Source organism: Eulemur rufifrons, chromosome 15 (genome assembly GCF_041146395.1).
Source record: "Eulemur rufifrons isolate Redbay chromosome 15, OSU_ERuf_1, whole genome shotgun sequence".
Classification (NCBI taxonomy): Eukaryota; Metazoa; Chordata; class Mammalia; order Primates; family Lemuridae; genus Eulemur; species Eulemur rufifrons.
Window position 1 is genome coordinate 74,284,579 of NC_090997.1, and position 19,878 is coordinate 74,304,456.

Consider the following 19,878-nt stretch of genomic DNA (forward strand, 5'->3'; position numbering starts at 1 on the left):
CAGGTGTCCATCAATACATGAGTCAATTAATAAAATGTGGTATATGTATACCATGGAGTTCTACTCAGCCATAAAAAAAAATGTTGAACTACCTCTTGTATTATCCTGGGTGTAACTGGAGACCATTATTCTAAGTGAAGTATCACAGGAATGGAAAAACAAACACCAAATGTACTCACCATTAAATTGGAACTAATCGATCAACCCTTATGTGTACATATGGAAATAACATTCATTGGAAATCAAGCTGGTGGGAGGAGGGAATGGGTAAATTCACACGTAACATGTACAGTGCACACCATGTGGGGGATAGCTACATTTATAACTTTGACTCAAACGGTAAAAAAGCAGTTTATGTAACCAAAACCTTTGTAACCCCGTAATATTCTGAAATTTAAAAAAAATACATCAATTTTAAAACCCACAAACATTTCTATTAATATAAGTCTATACTATTTGTCCTGCCATTTAGCCCTACATTATTAACTCTTTGGCTTTTACGTATAGGTTCCCTTCCCTTCTCTGGAGATCATAGGATTGTAGATTTTAACCTATCATGGGTAATATAATGTTGTGAGGTCTACATAGATGATAGAGTACACATACTGTTCTAAGAATAGTGCCTGATACATGGTAAGCACATCGTTATCTATAAAGTTAATTTTATCAAATAAACCAGAGACTTAATAGTATCAAAATTAGACAGCAATATGTTTCGTAACTTTTATGTTTGCTACCAGATTTCTCTGTTCCCCAAATACCAAAACAAATACTGTCTGACGAAAAACCTAACATTTACAAAATTGACCCAGGTAAGCTCTGGCTTTTGTTCTAAGCAGTCTTCTCTGTACCCTAGTGTCATTTGGGCAGAGGCTAATTCTCTGCCTAGTACATCATTCCTGCTGGGAACCATGGAAGTCTAACGTCACCATTAGGACTTTTTTTTTCTATATCAGCATGCAGATATTTAAACTATACATGTCCCTGAAAGGTAACAGCTTATTATTGATAGTTAAAGACAGCAAATTAAATAAAATATTCCTAAAAGAATGAAAGCTAGGATAGTACTTGGATATATGAAGTGAATTTGGGAGGAAAAAAATGGAGGAAGATACCAGGAGAGAAGGAAGATCAAAGAGTAGGTGGGGCCAGGTGTGATAGCTCACACTTGTAATCCCAGCTCTTTAGGAGGCCGAGGCAGGAGGATTGCTTAAGGCCAGTAGTTCCAGATCAGTCTTAACAACATAGCAAGTTGCTGTCTCTACAAAAAAAGTTTTAAAATGAGCCAGGTGTGGTGGAGAATACCTGTAGTTCTAACTCTTAGAAAGGCAGCAGCGGAAGCATTGCTTTAGCCCAGGAGTTCGAGGCTGCAGTGAACTATGATATGCCACTGCATTCCAGCCTATGTGACAGAGAGAGACCCTGTGTGACAGAGAGATATCCTGTCTCCAAGGAAAAAAGAGTGGATGGAAATGCATAGAACTCTATATAGCCTACATCTTACTTGTGTCTGGATCGAGTCCTGTTCTGTCAAAGATAAAAGAGTAAAGAGTTACAAGTTACCAATGGATAGTTTCAGTTGAAAATTCCTAGGTTTCATATTCAAGGGTAAAATTCAGAGTTTATTACCATAGCAAGACTCATAATCAGCTTTGTGGTTCCCTATTTATTCATAAATCTATATTCACAGTTCTCATCCCTGGAATACTATTTGTTGTTTCAACACATAATATGGATCCAGTTATTCTGTTAGATTCTGGGCCAGAAAAGATTTGAAGAATTGCTAAAGGATAGAACTTAGAACTTTTCTTGTATAGCTAAATGTTGCGATTGATCCATGCTCTGAAAAATAAAGAAAAACTATTTGGAATAGAGAAGTCCCCTTAAACATAAAGGATTTTTATTGCTTGATTGATTGACTGATTGAGACAAAGTCTCACTCTGTTCCCCAGGTTGGCGTGCAGTGGTACAATCATAGCTCACTGCAACCTCCACTCCTGGGCTCAAGCAATACTGCCACCTCAGCCTCCTGAGTAGCTGGGACTACAGGCACACATCACCATGCCTGGATAATATTTAAAATGTTTTTTGTGGAGATGGGGGTCTCGGTATGTTGCCAAGGCTGTTCTGAAACTCCTGGCCTCCAGCAATCTTCCTGCCTTGACCTCTCAAAGCGCTGAGATTAAATGTGTGAGTCACTGTGCCTGGTCAGCATTAAGCATTTTTAATGAAAGGAGGATTATCCTAATAACCAAGTCAGGAAAGAAAAAGCATCCCCTGGGACTTTCTGATATAATGGCTAAAAGATATGAAACTTTTACATTTTATAATAAGAATAAGGAAAGAAAAGTTAAAGTAGAAATGCTTTCAAATACATGATGAAGATGAATCTGTAATACCTATTCATTCATCTACAGAGAGTGTTATTAGATCAGAATGAGAACATCCTAATAAAGAAAGGAAATTGAATAGGTAGGTTATGAAACATTACAGGATACACAAAAAAAAGTTTGAATCTACAGCTGTCTGAGGTGTGTGCCATTATACCTTCCAAAATTAGTGAAACCATAATTCTTTTAGAAAGTATATTTTCTCTCAAAGATGAGAAAAATCAAGAAAGAAGGTCTTTTTTTTTGGATGAAACTTTGAAGTAAGAATAGCAGCAGGCTTTATCAGTTCCCGCTGTGTTTTGTTTTCCTATAGATTGAAACTATATATATTCAGGGAGAAATGACTATATCAGTTAAAATAAAAATTAACATGGTTCCTCTAAGCAAGCTCTTTTGGTAAATCACTAGAGGCCATGAAGTTTTCACTGGAGACTGTAGCCTCTGTACCTATGAGTATCAGATTCTGTGAATAACAGCAGATGAAAACCCAGTGTCAAAATGTGACCTTACTGTTTTGGCACATTGATTTAGAAATTTTCTGCTTGTGTAGGCAAAAGGTTGGCCATCGAATTGAAGAATTTGCTTTTCAGAATAATAAGTTCTTACCACAGAAAGGTCAAGTAACACAGAGGTAAGATTATGCAACTGAGACCAAGCGTGTCAATGGGGACCCTCAAAAGGGAATTGATATTAAGGCAGACATTATCTTCTATTTTCTAACAGACAATCCTAATGGAACTTGAAACAGACTAAGTTTATTGCCTGCACACCTCTTATTAATATTTTGTCTTGGTCCACAGAGAGTGTGTCCTGCAGAAGGTAAGAGAAGATAAAGCACTTGTAATGCTTATGATAATGAAACGTCAGCATACTTGACTTCTGCAGCTACCCTTCATTAAAGATTTAATTTTCTGGACATAAATCCATTTATTTCCTCATTTTAATGTATGTTTGACTATTGAGAGGGAAGGAGGGAGAGGAAAACTTTAAAAATGGGAGAAATAGAGTTATTAACCTGTCTTGCCAACAACCCATTTTAAGTAATACAGAAAACACTGAACTACTCCTTAGCTATTCCTTCTATAAAGTTAAACAGCTAGAATAAAATACAATAATCCTCTACTAAGATGTAGCAAGTGTTGAGTAAGCTGGGTTTTGATGTTATAAATATTATAATACTTTTTTTTATAGATAATGGAAACATTCAGGGAATCCATTACTCAATTTACGTTTTTCCTTTTTCACCTAAATATGAAAAAGAAAACAGAATTTTTTTATTTGCAGGAGAATAAGAAACTATATAAGTGAATCACACCAAAATTAAAAGATATTTTCATATACAAGGAGAGCTTTCTGAAGCACTATTACTTATAGAGTAAAAAAATCCTTTTAGAGAAAGAATTTTTAGAAAAATTATTGTTCTGTGTACCATGTATCAGTTGGAGTTCTGCAGAGAAACAGAACTGTCTTAATCCATTTGGGCTGCTTATACAAAAGACCATAAATTGGGTGGCAGATAAAACAAACAAAAATTATTTCTCACAATTCTCAAGTCTGGGAAGCCCAAGATCAAGGTACCAGCAGACTGGGTGTCTGGGGAGGACTGCCTCTCCATGCTGCCTCTCACGGGTGGTGCCTTCTTGCTGTGTCTTCACATGGCAAAAGAAGAGAACTGAGTCTCTTCAGCTCTTTATAAAGATACTAATCCCACTCATGAGGGCTCCACCCTCATAACCTAATCACTTATCAAAGGCCTTCACCATCTAATACTATCATATCAGTGGTTAGGTTGCAACATTTAATTTTCAGGGGACACAAACAATCAGACAATAGCAAGCACTGATAAAATATGTATATTTAGAGATTAGATTTATTATAAGGAATTGGCTCACATGATTATGAGGGCTGGCGAGTTCAAAATCTGCAGTGTCTGCGGCAGGCTAGAGACCCAAGAGTGCCAGGGGTGCAGATTGCTAGAGACTTTCCTCTTGGTCTGAGAGGCCAGTGTTTTTTTTTTTTCCATTCTGGCCTTCACCTGATTGGATGAGGCCCACATAATGGAGGACGATCCGCTTTACCCAAAGTTGAGTGATTTAAATGGCAATCTTATTTTATAAAACTCTCCAAGTTGACACATAAAATTAACTGTCATACACCATAAATTCACAAATGTTCAAGAATTAGGATGTAGTACTCTGAGATACAATTGCCTTGGAAGCAGAATATTCCACAAAAGAATAAGTTGAAAATCAAAGCATACAAAGTATATAAAATTGTGAATTCTTCCCTCTCCTATCATTTCAGTGATAGAAGTACTAGTAGTAGTAGTATATTTCCTCCTCTGAAGATTTAGAGGAATAGATAAGAAAATGTCAAGGGCAGTGGTGATAGCACAGTCTTCTATCCACCTGATCATCCTGGTCTAACTTTCTCCAGTTTAGAATAATCAAAAAAGAAATGTGGACCTGGGATATTAATATTCCACGCATAAATGAATTTTAATATTAACATGAATATTGACTTTAAAGCAGTACATCCAGCTTTCTATTAGTGATTTAAAAATTGAAAAGAAATAAAAGTGTATGTATAAGGAACTATATGTGTAACAGTTACAATTTAATCAAACAATTCTCTTTATTGAGAGGAACTGTAACTCAGTACTAGAGTTGTGAGATATATCTCATTTAGGAAAAATGTTAACTAACAGGTAAGACTGATTTCCTTACTAATTAACTACGTCCTATACAGATCCCTTTCTCTGGCAGTTAATTTAATGAATGAGAGAAAGAGCCTTATTTCTGTAGTCCTGGTCATGTTTGCACTTCAGACACCCTTGGGCAGTCAGAACAGGACTAACAATGGATTGTGCAAATACGTTTCCTAAATTCAGAATGTATATTTCTTGCATGGAAAAAAATTGCATCACTTCTATTTCTCTGTCAAATACTTGATTCATTTGTTTTCCTTTTTTCTTAACTTCCCTGTATGAAAGCATGTATTCATATTTGAATTGATTTGAAAAAAATCCTCAAATTTCAGAGAGAGACAGCATGTTGTAGAGAACTTTTAAAGAGTGTAGCTCATGTCTTCTTGAAGAGGAACGTACAATATTAGATGAACAAATACAAAAAGGTGCAAATCAATTCAAAATATTAAAATTCTTCTTTTAACTTAATACTTATTTTTATGCATATTTAAGAAGCACCCTTTCCCTTCACTTAAATCTCCACTTTACATTCATTTAAAAAGCTTAACTTTTAGGAATTATTTATTTTTTGTTTTCATTAAATGCTTACCAAATAAGATCTTCGATTTACTTGTTTAATTACAATTGGGCTCTGTTAGTTTTCTCATGTTATATTCAGATCAATAAAGTGAAGAATCTCAGAGAACTTCTGGACTCCAAAGAATATATCTTTCAGAGATGGTTAAAGTATATTTTAAATTTATTACTTGTATATGTACCACTTTCCCTCTTCAATTATGAATTTATAAAGGCATGGAAATTTGCAACTTCAAATCACTCTGCAGTTGTCAATTAAACTTTATACTTTGGGGCAGAAAATAGAGTGTAGCTTGTTAACAATTATTAATATGCTATCAATGTAAACTTACACACCAAAATAGTGAATGCTAGGCCTAACCACCTGTATTGATACATAGTGTCAAATATGCACCTTCTCTTTATCATAGTCTCCCAGAAAATTAATGCATTAATGAACAACTTAATTAAAAACAAAACAAAAAAGTAACATTGAGGGATTTTTATTTGGTTTGTTTTTAATTTCTGAAGTTCGCAATTATATGCATGTAGGTTGTTTGTATAAGGGTGAGTAAACACATGCATACATATTAGACATACACATATACATTATTAAGGCTTGTTTTCAACTGGTTGACTTGCTTCTAAAGGGCAGAGTATATTGTCAATAAATTCAACGGTTCGATATTTATTAGGCCAATTAGATTCATGGTTAAATAGTTGTGGAGTGGCTGCCTTCTAAATCAAAGATAACACTTTTATTTTTAAAAGTTTATCACAAAGTATATGTATACAACAAATTAGGACATTATCCTACAGTTTTGGGAATCATTGCATTTAAGCAAGGATTTGAATATGATCTGAACCCTGCCCTTTCCCAGAGATATACTCAGATGAAAAAAAAAAATAGTTATCACTTCCAACATAAATTCTGAGCAACTATGTTTGTGACTGTTGCCTCATATTACCATATAAGAAGTTCTTTCATATTCATCCTTTCTTTTTTTATTTTTTCAAGAAGGACCAGAAATCAATTTTGATTTGATCTGGGTAATGCCTATCTCTCAAAAAAGCTTATGTAATTAAAAAATATATTTTTGATACCAATTCAAAACCTTGTAATTAGAAAAATAATTTTACATTTTGTTTTATATGTGCTAGCAAGGTGATAACATTTATTATTAAATGATTGTGCTCCAGTCTCACAGGATAGTGGGTGTGTAGGGTATGAGTGTATGTATACACACAAACATCGTATATTTGTGGCCTACTTGTCATCCGCACTACAGGACTGGTTCTTGGGCTTCACCAGAATTCTGAGCATTGCAAATCGTTAATACTATTACACACAAAATGATGTCAGGGCCCAAATCCTCCATAAATGCAGCAGTTTATGTCATCCCAGAGAACCATCTCTGTAGTCAGTTATTTGATTTCTATTTAAGAAGGCTAGCATTTAACTAGGACCAAATACAAAGTTTTAAAAATGTTTAATTGACACATAATAAATGCACATATTTATGGGTACATAGCAATGTTGTGATACATATATAATGATTAGATCAGGGTGATTAACATATCTATTATCTCAAACATTTATCACTTCTTTGTGTTGGGAACATTCAATATCCTCCTTGTAACTATTTGAAACTATATATTATCACTAACTATAGTTATCCTACAGCACTGTAGAACACTAGAACCCATTGCTTTTATCTAGCTATAACTTTGTATCCTTTAATAAATGTCTCCCATCTCTCCTTCCCCCTACCCTTCCCAGCCTCTACTTTTATGTTTAGTATGTCCTCCTTTTTACTTCTATGAGATCAACAATGTTTTTTTTAGTTTATACATACCAGTGAAAACATGTATTGTTTAACTTTATGTTCCTGGCTTATTTCACTTAACATAATGTTCTCCATATTTATCCATGTTGCCATGAATGGAATGATTCTTTTTTATGTCTAATAGTATTCCATCATTTACATATACCATGTTTTCATTATTCATTCATCTGTTGTTAGATACCTGGGTTGATTCCATATCTTGGTTATTGTGAATAGTGTTGCTATAAACATGGGGGTTCAGATGTCTCTTCAATATACTGATTTCCTTTGCTTTGGATAAACACCCCATAGTAGGATAGCTAGATCATATGGCAGTTCCATTTGTAGTTCTTTGATGAACCCCCATGGTGTTCTCCATAGTGAATGTAAACTATTAGTTTACATTCCCACTAACAGTTTATAAGAGTTCCCTTTTCTCTTCATCCTTACCAGCATTTGTTATTTTTGTCATTTTGATAATAACCATCATAATTGGGATGAGATAATACCTCATTGTAGTATTGATTTGGATTTCCCTGATAAGTAGTGGTGTTGAGCATTTTTTCATATATTTTTTGGCTATTTGTATGTCTTCTTTTGAGAAATGTCTGTTCAGATCATTTGCACATTTTTTAAGCAGATTGTGATTTTGCTTTTGAGACGTTTGAGTACTTTGTATCTTCTGGATATTATTATAATCCCTTGTCAGATGAATAGTTTGCAAATATTTTCTCCCATTCTATAGGTCGTCTTCTAATTCTGCTGATTGTTTTCTTTACTATACAGAAGCTTTTTAGTTTGATAAAATCCTATTTGTTTATTTTTGCTTTAGTTGTCTGTGTTTTTTAGGTCTTATACATAAAATATTTTCCAAGAGCAATGTCCTAAAGTGTTTCTCTTATGTTTTTTCAAGTATTTTTATAGTTTCAGGTCTTACATTTAGGTCTTTCATATACTTTGAGTTGATTTTTGTATATGATGAGAGGTGGGGGTCTGGTTTCATTCTTCTGAATTTGATATCCAGTTTTCCCATCCTCATTTATTGAAGAGACTGTCCTTTCTCCAACATAGGGTCTTGGAACTTCTGTTAAAAATCATTGGACTATAGATATATAGATTTGGGGGTTCTCTATTTTGTTTCACTAGTCTATATGTCTGTTTTTATGTCAGTACCATCCTGTTTTGGTTACTACAGCTTTAGAGTATATTTTGAATTTGGTAGTGTGATGTCTCCAGCTTTATTCTTTTTGTTCAGGATTACTTTAGCTATTTGAGGTCTTTTGTGGTTTCAGACAAATTTTAAGATTAAGGAATGTACCAAAAAACTGATCACTTAATTCAATAAAGTTATAGGGTATAAAACCAACAAACAAAAGTCAGTAGTGTTTCTGTATTCAAAGATGAACTAGTTGAAACAGAAATCAAGAAGGCAATCCCATTTACAATAGTTACCAAAAAAAAAAAAAAAAAAAAAGTCTAGGACTAAATTTAACCAAAAAGGTGAAAGAACTTTACAAGGAAAACTATAAAACACTGATGAAAAAAAATTGAAGTGGATACAAACAAATGTAAAAACATCCCATGCTCATGGATCAGAAGATTTAATATTGTTAAAATGGCCATACTGTCCAAATCAATAGACAGATTCAGTGCAATTACTATCCAAATACCAGTGACATTCTGCACAGCATTGTTTTGTTCTTCCTCTGTACTGTGGGTTGAGTTTATGGTTCTAATTGCCCCATGCCTTTTAGAAAGTTCAGTTAATTTAAAGAGTTGCTTTATAGAATGAGGTTTTAGTCCTCTGTGTCTCCTTCAAAACCTTCTGAGCTCAACTCTGGTTTGAATAGGTAATGAGGACAAGACAATAAAACCTGAGTAAAGGAAATAGCTCTTATTTGTGTCTATGTTTGTGTCTAGTGTTTTTTTCTATTTCTGTAGACTTAAATGTCATCCAATTATGTCCTGAAAATACTTACAGAATTGTTAGTCAACATTATGATACAGGTATTAGACAGAGATTGGTCTAATTAGTTTGTGAACATTTGAATATCCAGATATTTCTTAATAAATTGGGAATATATTTGAATTTGATCTTCATATAGACTTTTTGTTAACCATGAGGGTGCTTTTATAATTGCTGTTAAGTGTTCAATATGTTTCTTTATAGAAGCCAGAGTTCTTCTTGCTAATAATGACATGTAGATAAATACTTTATTATTGTAGTAACACTTCCAGAGTAAAGCAGATTTTCTAGGCATCTCCTGAAATAAATGTCTCTTGTGAAGAGTGGAGGCTCTGAAGCTGCTAATGAGATATGGAAGGGGCATTTTGTAAAAGTGACAAGTTATTTTAATCAAAAAGGTCATGCATGTCAGATAGCATTATTGTTTCCTGAAGTAGCTTGACTCTGCCTAAGTCAGTGAGAATTAAGATTTCAATTATACATTACTAATGGCTAGGACATGGGGTTAGTGAGGTAGAGGTTTAAAACCTAAGTGTTGCTGAAACGTCGGCTTGATTTACTGGTATCACTGCTAAGTACTCTGTAAATGCCAGCAGTTTATACCGTGTCACTAACGCCCAAGAGTAATGCCACGTTAGAATTACAAAACAGAAGGCATTCTGTGATTCAGGCAGCAGAGTTAACTTCCAAACAAGATTTGAATACTAAAATGAACATCTTATCTTTGAGAAGCAAAGGCTTTTAAATGATCAAGTCAGGTCTGTTTAATTATTTAAGCAATACTTAGTGGATACTTATTTTCTGTAAGAATTCTGATCCCTTAACTGACTTTCATAATGCTGTATTGGGAGCCAAGAAGAATGGAATAAAAGAGGGATCCCACTCCACTGGGATTAAGTGGAGTGTGTGTGTTTGTGCTTTCTTTCAGTTATCTTTTTGGTCTGCTTATCTTTCTCTTCATATCTCTGTTCATACAAGTGGCAGATGCTCTATGAAAAGGGTACTACTGTCTTTAGGGGTGAAGAAACCTTTTCCATGAGTCTGATAAATGTGTATGCAAATGCTTTAAATTATGTAGATATTTTAACCAGTGCTTTAAAAAGCATCATACCTACACCAGACTAGTTGTGATCACTTGGAGAACCTTTCTGACCAGGAAAACAAAACATTTTCCAGGGACCTCTTATAATCTGCATGCCCCCCAGTGCTGAAGTCTGGCTTAGCATAGGTCCTCAGTGAATGTAAACCTTTGTGTTAGCTGCTCTTTGGTGCCATAAAATATGGAGATCAAGCTTAAGGTCCTCAGGAAAGAGAGAGCAAGACCAAGAGTACACTGCCTGTGGAGTTTCAGCTCATAATACACTTCTCTTAGAGGATTTGGCCCACGTTTCTTCAACTGGCAGAATGAAAGTCACAGGAGGGTAAAATAACATCCAAATCTGATTTATTGGTAAGAGAACACTAGGTGTTGAGAGAGTAATGAGCTAAATGAGGAGGATCAAGTCCAAAACACCATGATTTTCCCAAGATGTGAGTATGTGAGAGAGTAGGAGGGAGGGGGGAGCAGGCAGAGGGAACAGAAGGTGGGGAGGGGAGGTTTAGGGGCTCCAGCTCTTGCTGGGTCACTATTTAAGGAAGTGGGTCAGTATCAGAATGATTGATAAAATCACTGAATAATAATGCTGAGGAGCATTGCAATATTATATCCAGGGTCAATTTAAAACTATGTAACCTTTTGATAAGTTGGAACACTTTCTTTAGGTTAAGTCTAGCAAAAATGTTAATGCCAAGTAATCTAATTCTTTTTTCTTAGAAAAAATGTCCAGTTTACTGTCTACCAAGTAGCCCGACATTTGCAGATTTTGTTTTTTGCTGTTTTCTGTGTGCCGGAGATGCAGTGATGCATAAGAGGCAGACCTTTGTCTACATTCAGAGGAGCAAACACCCTAAGGATTTCTTGATTATAAAATTATGTGTTTGTATTAATATTCTATTTATCACTTTCAGACTAAAATGAATATTGTAATAGACTTAACAAAACTCTATAGACACACACAGAGGGTGAGATTTCTCAATTCCGAAAGTGTCAGAGGAGGATTTATATAGAAGATGACTTTTAGACTTTAGGTTGGATATTAAGTAGAGATTTAATTGCATAGTGTTTAGATGAGAAGGAATCAGGTTATGATATTTCAATTCATGAATTGAAATTCATTCTTCAGAATGAAGAAAGGTGGCAAGGATGCCCATTCCATTTTACTAGTGTCTCTGTGTGACTTTAGTGCACATGGGAGTAGGAAAGGATGAGGTTTGGGGGTGCCAGAAGCTGGAAACAAAATCATAGCAAGAATAGGATTTTAAAGGCTCAGGGTCAGCTAAGGAATTTGAACATAATTTATAAATAGTGGAATGCATTAAATATATTTTTAAAGCAGAGGTGACTGTTACTGCAAAACTAAGATACTGTGCAAGAAAGATAAATGTGATAGCAACACAATAGTTTTGAGAGAAAAGAGAGTGTTGGACGGGTGGCAGAGGGCAAGTTAAAAGGCTATTGCAATAATCCAATAAAAAAATAGAAGTGCCTGACCAAGGGTTATCAATATGAGATGCATAAGATATAATGAATTTGGGCCTCAATTTAACCATACAATCGAAAGAAATGCCCTCCTTCCCATTCTTCCCTTCTCGCTCCCTCACATTCCTTCTCTCCTTCCTTTCCCGTATCCTTTCCATTTTCCCCCTTTTTTCTTTAGACATGTTATTTTGTGTCTGTTATGTGCCAGCCTGTGAGAGTGGGCAAGAAAGTGGATCAAAGATAATGCCAGGTCTAGCTTGGCAGAGTAGAAGGGCTATTAACTATGACATGGAACATTTTAGGAAAAGGAACAGTTTTGCTGCAAGGAATAAAATGACTTTGAATTTGGACAAATTGATTTGGAAATGCCTATGGGACTTTCTTATTGAGATGTCCAGAGAAGAGCTGAAAGAGCTCTCTGACATTGACCACAGCTGTGTCTGGAACAAATGGGCTGCCTGGTGAGCAGTGAACTCCTATCACTAGGAGGGGACGTGACTTGGTCAGATGGCTTTGGGTCAGATGTGTTAGATGGAACTCTGATGAGGGATTATTAGTGCTCTTGACTCAAACGGGATACAGTGTCCTTCCAACCATATGATTCTATGCCTGCAGATATCTGGGGAGGAGGGAAGGGAAAGGAAGCTGGAGGGTGGGAGGGGAAGACGGAGATGGGCAGCCTCTTCTTTTTTTGTCTGTGACCACATCCAATATCTTAAATATATCTGTTAACATTTTCCATGTCACCATCCTTAGCTCCTTAATCTCTAAAGTGAAGATGCTGGACTACTAAGGATTGTTGAATATCCCTGTTTCTCTCCTACCCACCCACCTCTTGTCTAATTATCAAATATTCATGGTATTTGCTGCAGCCTAAATATCATTTGATATTTCCTGTTCTCAAGCAAGTTAGGGTAAATAGGTGAAGATATATTTTCTAGTCATATTATAAATGATAATATATTCTCTTATAAATTATACTCTGGAAATTTTTAGTAGTCTTTCTTCGTAATTTGTTTTCTTTTTTTTTGTAAATTTGCCACTGGTAAGAAATAAGGACCAACCAATATTATATCAGAGATATTTCATTCTTTAAAGTGAAGGCTCCGGTGCATTTTTATTGTTACTAATGCCATTGCTATTGTTGTTACTCCTATTAATTTTTTAATTCCTGCTTTTTTAATAGTAATTACATTCAATTTTTGCATATAAGTCTATGGACATCCAAGGTTTAGGGAAATATGTGAAATGGAATGCTATTTATAACTTCAACACATGTATAAATACAACTTACATTTTATAGATGATTCTAAAATGTAACACCAACCTACATTGTAATATTGAAAAGAAAAAAATGATATTGGACCTACCTTGTTATTTTTCATTTGTACGTGTCCTTCTAAGACTGTTTACCTCCTCCATATGAAATCTGATCTTAGATCGTATGGGTTTTTTTCACTGTATTAGGTTCTGGTTAAGCAAGGTAAACCCTCAGTAAAGCTGTTACTACCATTCAGTTATCTTTCATGAATTCGGTACGTGAATTAAGATTTAAAAGTTTGACCCAGGAAACTATTCAAACTATTCAATTTTCACAGTTTTGTAAAATGTGGTCACTTTAGTCATTATGGACTGAGTCACAGCAGCTGATACATGTATTGATTAAGATAAATACAAATGACTTTTCATAATAGTACATAAAAATAATATAACAATTAACAGCTAATAAGTAAAATAAAAAGATAAAAATTAAAAAAACACTATAAACGGAAGTATAAATTGGAAAAAGTTTTTTGCAGAAAAATCTGTCAAAATGTGTCAAAATTAAAATTATAAATCTTTTGACTCCATGATCCAACTTGAAGGACTCTAAGCAAATAAATGTACAGGTGAGCAAATATGTACATAAAAGGATCTCCATTGTAATATAAGTTCCACTAGTAAAAAATTGTATCAAGATAATTCTTTAATATAGTAGAGTATGAACAAAAATAGGGAATTCTATAAAGGTAAAGAACAAGATATGTCTACATGTACTGATCTGGAAAGACACACAACATAATGTTGAGTGAAAATAAACACAATTTATGTGGTGCAATCCCATTTATAAATATTTGTATTCAAAGTCTGAAAAGATTCACAAATGCACATCACACTATTAGCATTCTTTCATCCAGTAAGTATTTAGTGAGTCCCAATTATGCACTAAGCACACAACATAGTGGCAGAAGGGACCCATTAAACAATAAAAATGTATTGTGATGGCTTGTGGTATGTTTGATTTTCACTGAGTTTTGCAAAGGTTGCATATGGGTGGGAAAATTCGAGTTTAGCAATCTGGGAAAACATTTCTAAAAAATTGATGTTTTAGCTGAAAGCAGAGAGGAAATGAATTAACCAGGGGAAAATTATTTAACATAGAGACAATAGCATCTAAGAAAGTCTAGAGGCAGGAAGGAGATTTAATGTATTCAAGAACTGAAAAATTTAGTTATGAATGGATTAGAGTGTAAGAGAGGGTGATGGGGATGGGATTATACATGCAAATTTACTTTCAATTTTATAAATTTCTTGTTTTTGTTAATGAAGATATTCCCATTAACACGGAAGTAATTAAGAAACTAGCTAAAGTTATCACAAACTAAGTAAAAAATAAGGAAACACTTTAAATAGTCTACAGAAAAATAATGAGAAAAGACAAAAGAAGTCAGGAATAATCAGGCTGAATCCTAAAACATAAGAATAACATTATATATTAAGCTAAATTGAAAGAGAAGAGTACAAACAGTGATTTTAGAAAATGAATATATTTCTTTTAAACAGACTATTTAAGAAACATTAAATAAAGCAACAGTGCAAATCTTTTAAAATTAGGCTCCTATTATATTAATGGAAGAGCCCACAGGAATATTTGTACCAACACAGCTGTGAAACATTTAACAGACCTACTTTTCAGCTGTTCCTTTTTGGCCTCAGCTGCCCTGGTAGGTATATTGAGGCAAAAGTAAGACTCCCTAATCTACTGTTAGTGTTTCTCTTTCCCATTGATTGATTGATTCCTGTAATCCTTCCAAAGGTGTGACTAACTCTAAATCAGTGGCTCACAACCTTGGCTCCATGTTAGAATCACCTGGAAAGAATAAAAAAGAAAATTGATTCTCAGGTCCCATTTCAGGCCAATTAAATCATTATTGCTGGCTTTAGGTTGTAGGTGTTAAATATTTTAACACTCTCAGGTGATTCCCATGTGTAACTGAGACTGAAAAACATAACTGCTCTAGGAAGTTTTAGCCTATTAGCCCTTTCAATGTGTAAACCAAGTTGCCTAGCAGAAAAATGAGGGACACCTTCATTCATGGATAATTCCGAAGAACTGAGTCAAGAACTAAGAATGAGAGGCCTCATTCGTTGACTGGTTTGATGATGAGGTTGTCTAGGGTATTTGAAAAGTGTTATGTGCTGAGTGAAGATGGAATCCTTGGTGGAGAGACAATTTAGTTACATACAGGAGGGATATAAGGTTAAGATACTAAATACATAAAAGATAAATTCATAGGACTCAGTTTTCTCATCTGTGAAATGAGAATGTAATTACCACATCAAGAAGTTGTGGCAGATAAATGAGGTAATGTTTATGTAAGCAAAGTGCATAGTGTACTTATATTATAGTTCAAAGGCTCAATAAATAAGAAATAGAGAAATAGAATATCAGTCTCTTTCATATCTAATTTGTCAAATGTATTATAGCTTCAGGTTTGGTTTCCACCAAGTCAGTTTATTTTTATTTTAGTGGGCTTCATTTACAGTATAAAGCCAAAAACAATAAATAGAAAATGTACATATTTTTGGACAGGTAGAAGGATAGCACCCTTTCAGACTTTTTGAAGGTGTTAGAATTTGCCTAATGATCCGTTTGTTGAGTGCTAACCTATTAGTTTTCTGTTGTCATATAACAAGCTACCACACACTTAGTATCTTAAAATGCCTGTTTGTTAGCTCACAGTTCTATAGGTAAGAAGTCTGGGCTGATGTGGGTACTTCTCTGGTCAGTGTCTCACAAGGCTAAAATCAAGGTGTCTGCTGGGCTACATTATCATCTGGAACTCACGGTCCTCTTCCAAGGTCATGTTATTGCGGTAGAATTCAGTTCCTTGCAATTGTAGGGCTAAGGCTTTACTTGTAAGGCTCATTTCCTTTCTGGCTGTTAGCTGAGGCTGATCTTAGCTTTCAGAAACAACCTGAATTCCTTACCCTGTAGCCCCTCAATCTTCATTGCCAGTAACAGAGAATTTCCCTCACCTTGAATCAATCTATCCAGCCCCCTCCCTCTTCCTCTCTCTCTCATGATTGGATAAGGCCAACTGAAGGTAATCATGCTTTCTTAGAGCCAGCTGTACCATATAACCTCATCACAGGGGTGGTAGCCGTCGATGGTCATAGTGCCTCTCACATCCAAGAAGGAGACGATTATACAAAGGTAAGGGGAATTATCTTAAAATTCTGTATCCCCATCATATAAGAATGCTGAATGGACTGTGTCACATGTTAAGGTGAGTTTTAAAGCAAGGAATGAGGAGAATATCACTACCTTACTTTTTATACGTATTGCTTTTCATTTGGTATGATGTATAAAGGTACTGATTGGAGATGAGAGTTGAGATTTGATTTATTTCCTACAAGGAATATAGAAAAAAAGCCTAGAAAGACATCAGTTCATAAACTAAAAATGTAAACTTTTTACATATGATTTTAGTGCCCAGGAAAGACACTGTACTCTTTTATTTCTTATTTTTCTTCCTTCTTAATAAGTAAAATTGTTATACAATTTAATCTCATAACAAATATATGCTAAAAGCATAAAATAAACATAAGCCTTCATAAAGAAGCTACATCTCACAAATAAAAATTGGCATACATTTATTGTCTTTTTTTTTTTTTTTGATGAGAGGTGGGATGGAAGAGTGGGTTTTGTTGTTTGATGTAGGAGGCCCAACAGCAGCTTATTGGTACTCTTCAGATGCAGTGAGTGTAGCTGCTTCTGTCAGTTTCAACCATTTGCCACAGAACAAGGAAAGCCTTGGTTTGCAGCCTCCTAAAGCTGTAAAACTGCTCAGCACTGGCTTCCAGTACTTGGCCACAGTTTTAATAATTTTCTGTAACTCCTGAAGACATGATAGTGTTCATAGCCAGGAAACATTGCTAAGGTTTGAGCCAATTTTCTATTTCTCAGAACCCAACTAAGGAAATCAATCTTCTACTTGTTTTCCAAAAGTTATAAATGAATAGATTCATGGTTAATACTAATAATGGAATTCCTTGTTTGGCTAATACTATCTTGCTGAGAAAATAAAACAAATCATAGCATTCTTTGGAAGGTCTCTGCCTAGTTTGCATTAAAAGTGAATTAGTTGCTATCGATATGTGAACCATAAAGGAGTGTGTGTGTTTGTGTGTGTGTGTTTATTTGCTGCTGATGATAGGAAGATCCTTGGGAAAAGATCTTTCATTTAAAGCTGTTTAATTCTGGTCTACTCTGATCAGTTATATGTATTAGCATACTTCTTGGAGAACTAAATACATGTAATATAAAATTGTCATTGTGCTATTATAGTGGATTTTAAACTGGAGACTGTGTATCTCTGATGTCATGTGAGGATTTTCCACTGGCGTATTAACTCAGAGAGCTTTGAGATACACACCCTTCCCCCCCCCCCAAAAAAAAAAAAAAAAAACCAGAGAGAGAGAGAGAGAGAGACAATTTGTTTGGTTGTAGTATTGACAAATGAAATGGCTCTGATAACTAGGTAACCAATCCATTGTCAAGTCAGGTGGTTTACAATTCTCTACTTTAAGGGAAATTGCAGAGTGGCCTAATTGACTTGTCAGCCAGTATGTAATTAAAATAATTTTTGATGAAAGATCACTGACTTTTGGCATATCACTGAGAAGGAGTTCAAGGACTTGAGTGGCGTTGCTATAATGGAAAGAGTTTCTTCCATTTCTATCCATTTATTTATGTGAGCAAAGAATCTCCACAGTTACAGCAATTAAAAAAACCAGAATTGATGCTGAACCTGTCTCCTTTTATCAATAAGTTATAGTCATCCATAAAATACATGAAATAAATGGGAAAAAGCCAAGTCTATCCATCTCATTAAGAGATTCATTTCTGATGATTATAATCTTTGCTTAATAATTATTTATCAAAATTTTACATGTTTGTTTTGATAACTGTGCTCTTCTAATTTTAATTCAGCCCTGAGAAGTATTTTTTTAAACTTAGAATTATATATGGTCACAGGGAATATTTAAAAAAATAATTTTTAGAAACAAATCGTTGCTGAGAAACATCAATACAAAGACTTTCAAAGACTTTACAAAGACTTATCCTATTACATTAGGATAAAAATGGGGATAGAAATATGAGTTCAAAAAGACACATGACTGACGTAAAATTTTCAGCTGTAAATAAGATCTTGTTCATGTGGTTTTCTCTAGTATTTAGATTAGTTTGGATCCATTGAAATAATTATGTAAGTTTTATTGTAAAATATTAATATTTTTAGTTATGCTACAACTTATATCCTTTGCTATTTAAACTTATGAAACAAATTAACTGTCAACCTCAAAATGTTTGAGGGGTATGTAGTTCTATAAAATTAGTTTAGGAGGTTCCATGAAGTTTGAAGACTACTGCTATTGTGGAAAGGACTATCCAGGCAAGTGTTGGCTTTTCCCTTGCTGCAATAAGGGGTTTTGTGTAGATGCTAAGGGTCCACCTGGCTCTGACATTGACAGTAGCTCACTTTCCTCCGAGCTACTTCACTCACCTCCTCCTGTGGCCTCATTCATCATCCTAAATATTTGACATTTTATGTGTGTGTGGCGGTGGTAGTGATGCCCAGTATTCTCCAGTGTGACCAGTTTGTCACCAAAGTTTTAGTCATATGGATTTTGGCTACAGTGTAGACAAACTCTTCGTGCATTGTTAATGGAATGTCACAGTTGGTGTCAATGAAATGATTAACCAATTGGATTTCAAATAGAAAAATTATGTTTTATTAAATGTAAATACCTTTTATAGTCATAAACTTAAGGTAATGATAGTAGAGATCTCAAATGCTTTGCTTCCATGTACATGTACATATTGTATATTTTAATTATTAATATAAAGTAAAAATAGTTGGCACAATTAACAGTAGTAAAGAAATAAAGCAAAGTTTCTTCTTAAAGAAATAAAAGATTACTTTGAGCCAATTTTTTTCTGACAAATGTTGATTTATTTAATGCAGTTTAAAACTCTACAGTTACAATTTCTAGTAACAGATACCTAATGAGTACCTAAATACTTGATTTCTTTGCCTCCTGAAAGGTTCTGTGCTTTAGAACTTGTCCTGCCCATGACAGTCAGTGACATAGAGATGGCATTTGAAGCCATGGGCAGGAATGAGATAGAGTAGGCAGAGAGGGTACTGTGACAAATAACAGAGGCAGGGAGGGGAAGAGAAGCTTGAAAGAATCCTGAGAAGGGCAATTGGAGAAGAAAGCCTGGAGCATGTGGGGATTCCAAAGCAACAGGAAGAGACTGTGCCGTGTAATACTTAGCAATTAAGTAAAGTGAAGAATTGAAAATTCCCACTGGAATTTTTTAAACATATTTCCAGGGACATAAAAAACACTCCAGAGGAAAAAGCCTTATTTTCTCCTATAGGTTGGATAGATTTTTATTTGTTTTTTAAAGTATGGAGTGATCTTCTATAGTTAGTTTTGTTTTTTTGTCATATTTCTAGTGAAAAAGCCATAGAAAAAAATCTTTTTTTTAATGGTATCTGGTCAGAGCAGCCTCTCTCTGGGTG